Source organism: Camelus bactrianus, chromosome 2 (genome assembly GCF_048773025.1).
Source record: "Camelus bactrianus isolate YW-2024 breed Bactrian camel chromosome 2, ASM4877302v1, whole genome shotgun sequence".
In the NCBI taxonomy this organism is placed as follows: domain Eukaryota; kingdom Metazoa; phylum Chordata; class Mammalia; order Artiodactyla; family Camelidae; genus Camelus; species Camelus bactrianus.
The window spans coordinates 111884503-111891241 of record NC_133540.1 but is presented as its reverse complement, the minus strand read 5'-3'; the positions used below and the strand labels follow the sequence as shown (position 1 = coordinate 111891241).

The window sequence follows — 6739 nt, the reverse complement described above, 5'->3', positions numbered from 1 at the left end:
ACCTCTTCATTGTCCCTCCCCTTACCCCCTGGCAACAATAATCTGCATTTTTGTCTCTATCAAGTTATCTATTCTGGATATTTATATAAATGCAGTATCTCCATAAGAACTCTTAGAATTTACTCTCTTAACAACTGTCCTGTATATCACACATCAGTGTTAGCTATAGTCCTCATGTTGTGCATTACCTACCTAGGCCTTACTTATCTTATAACTTGGAAATGTTTACCTTTAGACAACCTTCATTTTTTTCCCGCAGGAAAAAAAAATTATTTAGTTTAACGTTTCCCCTGATCTAAAGAGAAAGATGTCAAGAGAAAGCCAAGAACATATGCATCAGCATACACTCCCCCAACCTGGAACCCAGATAACCTATAAGAAAAAAATAAGGGCAAAGTTCTATTCAACAGATAAATTCATCTTTGCTTCCGGAAAACATTTCCATATTATTTTCCTTTCCTGGCCACTTGGGCCTTCAGAATAGCAGCTTTTCCCTGGCCAGCCTCAGAGCCTTGGGTTTTATTTTTCATGCTCTTTAACATGGGTGTGTTTTTGAGCACATCAGGCAAAATGAGAAAGCAGAGTTTGCTGCCACGGACCTACACCTGCTCCAGCTGTGCCATGAGGCTGGCTCGGAATGTGACTGTGAAGCTGGGCATTGTCAGTCCATGTTTCCTTCACCTCCTTGAGCTTCCCTTGTTACAGCTAGCTGGTGTTTGTCTCACCTGTCATGAGGTGGCCTTCAGCCTCACGTAGGACTGTAATTGGCACACCAGTAGACATCTTGGCAGGAAGTTAGGCTCCAGCCTCCAAAAATATTTTAACTGGCCTATTTGTCTTTTTTTGTTGAGTTGTGAGAGTTCTTTATATATTTTGGAGACTAGATCTTTTTAAAATATTTGATTTGCAAATGTTTTCTGCCTATACGTAGGTTGTCTTTTCATTTTCTTGAGGCCGCTAGAACTCTTGTACATTGCTGCTTGGAATACAAAATTGTATAGCCACTTTGAAAGTAGTTTGGCTGAGTCTTTTTGTGTTAAACAACTACTTATTACATAGCTCAGCATTCTCATTCTTAGTATACGTGCCAAGAGAAATGAAAACCTGTATCGACACAAAGACATTTATGTGAATGTTCACAGAAGCACTATTTATGATTATTAAGAACTAGAATTAATGCAATGTTCATCAAATAGTGAATGGATAAACAAAACAAGTTGTGCTTTATACATATTATGGACTACTTCTTAGCAACATAAAGGAATGAACTATTGGTACGGTAACAAAAATTACTGACTCTCAACAATATGCTATGTGAAAGCAGTCAAACAGACTGGGTTATTCCATTTATATGGAAGGCATACAATTTGTTAAAAGGCAAAGGAGAGGAGATTGATGGCAAATCAGCAAAGGAAGAATTTTATACCATTTTGGTGGAGGTTATATAATTTTACACAATTACTAAAATTATCAAACAATATTCTTAAAATGAGTGAGGTTTATTTTATATGTCAAACCTTAGTAAGTTTGGAGAAAATAAATACCTAACTTATTTGAACCAAAAATGAAGAGTTAATTAAATATAAGCGTTAGTTATATCAGTGAAATTTATCTCTGGCACAGTAACTTTGTTAGGGAGAAGATGCTGACTAGTTTCAGATATAAATGACATTCATATGGAAGCATCCTCATAAATCATTTTTTTTAATTTTTACATTTTTTCAGATACCACTGTTTAGCTATGCTTAAGTAGCTATTTTCACTTTAGGAAAAGATACCAGAGGGCACACTTGCACCTGTCAGATTTATATTATTAGTCCAATAATTAGGAGTCCACCAAACAGTGAGAAACTAATTTATTATTTTATAATTTCAAACCCTGTAACTTTGGTAACCATGTAAATCTCAAGAAACCCTGCAACTCTGTGTCTTTCTTTTCTGAATGTTCTAATCAATTGCATTACCCCCAAAATGAAACAGCCTTATTCACTGAGCATCAGGAATAACACTTTTATGTTCATTATTTCTCGAGTTTCTCATGCAATCTGTAACTAATTATAATCAAGTGTCCATCGTGGATGTTCTCCACTGATATCTTTCTGTCTAATAGTCTCCTACACTTCTGTATATACATACATAAATGACACATTAGATGAAAACTGCTTTTAAGACACCTTTTTGTCCATTACTGCATTGGCTTTTAAGGTTATATGTTATCACCACAATTAATAGTAAATCTTCATTATGCAAAATTGGAGGACTTCATGGAATCAATAATTAAAACTGGTTAAAAATCTAGAAATCACTTACTTTGATTTATAACATGTAGCATATTTTAAAATACACATCTGATTATAGAGCTTAACAGGAAGTGAAAAGATTAGTTTTCTGGGTATGTATCATATTTTCATCCTTCCAGGTCTCCTTGGGCATTTGGGTAGAGCAAAGTTCCTCCTTCGTAAACCATTTTGAAAGACCCTTCAGAATGAAAAAAAAAAAAATTCCTTACATGTGAAATCAGATTAGCTAAAGTTTGTAAGATATCAACATAATCAATATTTATTTATAGGAAGGGATATTTATCTTATTATTTTGTTTCTACGTTTGAAAGAAATCTCATATATCAAAGCAACTGCTTATCAAATGGTAACATTTTATCATGTAATACTTAATACTATGTCCCAAAATGACATTGGAATTTTTCTTGAATTTGGAAATACTAAGCTAAATTCGCAATACTTTAGACTTGTGTACTGCTATATTTTAGTTTGGGTTATTCCAGTCACTAAATGTGGCCTGGAAAAAGCACCATATGATTAATAAGGACAATTGTCCCTCTTTGCTCTCTGATCATTCCGTTTATATTCTGTCCTCTTACTTTTGTCTCTCCCTGTCACACTGCACCTTTAGAAGAGGCTGAACCAGAACTTTTGCTGTAAAACTTGGTAAGGATTCCAACTCATAATTGCTAGGTCTAGATTGTGACCAGAGGCTGTATGTTCATAGGTTCTGTTACCTAGTTGCTTAATTGAGGTTCTTCCTTACTTTGTAAGTGAAACAAAAATGCTTCCTAAAAATCATTGATGTCAATACTATTATGATATTCGGCATTTAGTTAAACACACACACACACACACACACACACACACACATGCATCCAACAAAAACAGGGTGCCTCTTGTTAGTCAAACATCATATCTCAAAAGACACTCTATTATTAAAATAACTGAGTTTTTTTGCAATATATAATACCCAATAATCATCAATGTTGATGATTTCTGGATTGGAACCAGGTGATTTAGATGTACTTTACTAACAGACTTCTAGAGAAATGGAATTATTTTGACTCTGTCAAATAAGCAATAAAAAGGGAAAAGATGTTTGGACATACTATACTTTCTAAATATCTATACAAAGAAAGGAGAAACACTTACCCTTATTTTCTATATTTAAGAAAGATTAATTTTCTGATTCTTTTAAAAATTCTTATTAACCTATAGAAACTACGATCAAGAGTGTATGATACAATTATGCATATCATGCAATAAAACACACCATATGGAAATATCCAGGACACAAAAATGTAATTATCTATATACTGTTGATGCATTGTGTCTGACTCACTCAATTCCAGGTTATTTATGTGAGCCAACTCAGACAACTCTTGAAATGTAAGTAGGACTTAAGTTCAAAATCATATTTCTAAAACATATTTCATAAATCATTTTTGTTAAAAAATAAATGTTCTAGTATTACTTATTTTATGCTTTACTTTCTACACTTTTCTAGAAAGTTCAATGTCATAGTATAAATAATTACAGAGGAAGGAAACAAATAGAGTATAATTTATTTTATCTTAAGCTTATTCCCTGAAAAAAAGTGATTTGATGAATTTTAAGTATTTCAAAAGCAGCGTAGTATCAAAAAATGCCTATAGTCTTAAAAAGAAAACTTTATGCCATACTCTCATTTATATAGTTGTGAATTTATTACTTTAACTTTCTGATTTCTGATTTCTAATGCTTTTCAAAGAAAACATTTTTATGACAAATTATTAGCTACAAAATCCACTTTTTTAAACTGTCATTGACAAGAAGATGATAAAGCCAATTGTAACAGTTTTATAAGAGGAAAAATCCATCTGTGAGTCAATCAGAAAAAAGAAAATAATTAAGGTAGTGGCTCATTCATCTGCAGTTTATGCTAGGTTATACTTTCCTTTATGAAAAATATTTTCCAGTGCAAAATCACTTAAGCTCATATTTTAAATGAAACTAATTTAATAATAATAGCAACTACTTCTATATTGCTTACTACAGTCCACATACTACTGTATTTGCTTTATATATATATTAACTCAATCCGTATAACAACCCTATGTCAGAAGTACTATTATTGTTCCTATTTTTGTGGTAAGAAAATTGAGGTGTGAGAATGCAATTTGCAGATACTTACCCAAAGAAGACATGAGGCACTTAGACTTAAAGCTAAGGGTCTAATTCAAAGACTTTTGCTTTTGTTAATATAGAATTATGTTGTGCTGTCTCTCTTAAGATTAAAATATTAACTTTAATAACAAACAATATAGCTATGCTTCCAGCATTATGTCCATGGGGAAATTCCACTTGCAGAACAACTCTTTCTGGGTATCACTGGTCTCATATATAAAGAAGCTGTGCTCTCTCTTAACATATGAGCCTGAACTACCATGGTAGGAGCCAAGTGTAGTTCAGAAGAGTTCCCCCAAAGTGAGCTGGCAAGAGCAGGACTGACTGAGGGGCAAAGCCTGGGGCCAGAAGCAAGGTGAAGTATTCTATCTTAGCTCATTCACCTGAAGTTAGGGACCACAGTCAAAGGGACTCAAGAAAAATAAAAAACCTGAGTGACTCTGTAACTATTTAAAAATTGCAGGATAAATATAATATGTATTTCTAAAACAGTAGCGTACGGTTTAAAAATTGGAATTTTAAATAACATTAGTAACAATGGCAACGAAGTTAAATTTATTGAGAAAAATCTGATAACATATATGCAAGACTTCTGTACAGAAATCTAGAAATCTGTGGGAAACTTTGAACAAGGACTGAATTAATGGAGAAATATCCCATGTTTATTCTTAGGAAATATGATTATCATACTGGTATCTATTCATTTCAAATTGATCTATAGATTTGTTATAATTTCAAACAAAACTTCAATAGGATTGTATGAGAAATGTAACAAGATGAAACTAACAATGAACAAAGAGGGGCAATTTTTCCAGTATGCAATCAAATCTTATAAAATAGGTAATAAATTAATATGATGTAAGCACAAGGATAGCAGAAAAGGACCAACAGAAAACTATAGAGAAACCCAAAGACTGATCCCTAGATAACTGAAAATGCTATGTATATGGCAGAGACGAAATTGAAAACCTGTGGAGGAAAACATAATATTAAATAAATGAAACTGAAAATCAGGTTCATAAATAATATAGAAAAGATCTACTTTACAAAACAATGAATCTTAGATAGATTAAATAGGAAAATATTTTAAAAAACATTTAAACTTAAAAAGCATTAATGTTTTCACATTGAAAGAGGAAAATGTTTCTGAAGCAAGCTCCTAAAATGACTGTTTGTACAGAAAAAATTGATAATTTTCACAATATGAAAATTAAAATATGTGTTAATTAAAAGAATCATAACAAAAGTAAAAAGACAAGGTAAAAGGAATATAAAGAACTGAGGATAAATTAGTACACAGATTAATTTTTAAAAATTAAAAATTTAAAGTAACAAAACCAGATAATGTATTAAGATGCACAGAAATTTCCCAGGAGACTAAATACATATGGACAACAAGTATAGAGAGGTATGCTCTCTTTCAAAAAAAAAAAAATCAAGAAAAAACAAATTAAGAACAAAATGAGAAACTACATTTTTACTAAACAGTTGGCAGAAATGTTGGATGGGATGTGGGTCATATGGAACTACATGCTGGAGGTAGTATATAAAGATAAAACAAAGTTGCAAACCATCTGATTTTGTCTTGTAGGACTGAACATTAAAATACTATATGTTCAAGCCATTCCTCTTCTTCGTATAATCTCTGGAAAAACTTTTGAACTTGGGTGCAGCAATGTGCAAGAATATTCACAGCAGTTTTATTTGTTTTATTTTTTCTAAATGGACACAAATTGTCTATCAGCATGACAATGGTTAAATAAGTTGTGACAAATCTGCCATAGTCTGCAGCAGTGCAAATGAATGAATTACAGTTTTACTCAACAACATGGATGAATTTTAAAAATCATGATGTTGGAAGTCTCAGGACACTACCTATATGGGGATGTGTGGGTTCATCACCAGTTGTGGGTTCTGGCCAGCAGAAGTCCCACTGAGACGGAATGAATTACTCAAGACTCTGGGGAAAAGTCAAGAGAGCGAGAGGGAGTTGGGAGCCAACTCCATGAGCCTCTCAAATCTCTCATATTTATTGAGTACAGTCGAAGCAGGAAATTAGGGAAGGACAGGGTGGGATCACAATGAGTACAAAGGCTTTGTTTATTGTTGGTGTTTGGCTCAAGGTCAGAAGACCCTTTTTGGTAAATCATATACGTGTTGAGCCTTTCAGCTTATCAGGGCCCAACGTATGAGAATCAGCTGCTTAACAAGATTTTTCTTGGACTCAGGTGGCTGTGCTTGTCTTAGGTTGCCCCCTCAGGGGATCTTACCCTTCATTGGCTAACCAGCCT

The 6739-nt window shown here is 33.1% G+C and overlaps 1 pseudogene; it reads right to left on the bottom strand.

The window, feature by feature from the left end:
* Positions 1 to 416: 416 nt before the first annotated feature.
* Positions 417 to 783, bottom strand: LOC105074972 (small nuclear ribonucleoprotein Sm D3-like; annotated as a pseudogene).
* Positions 784 to 6739: the final 5956 nt, after the last annotated feature.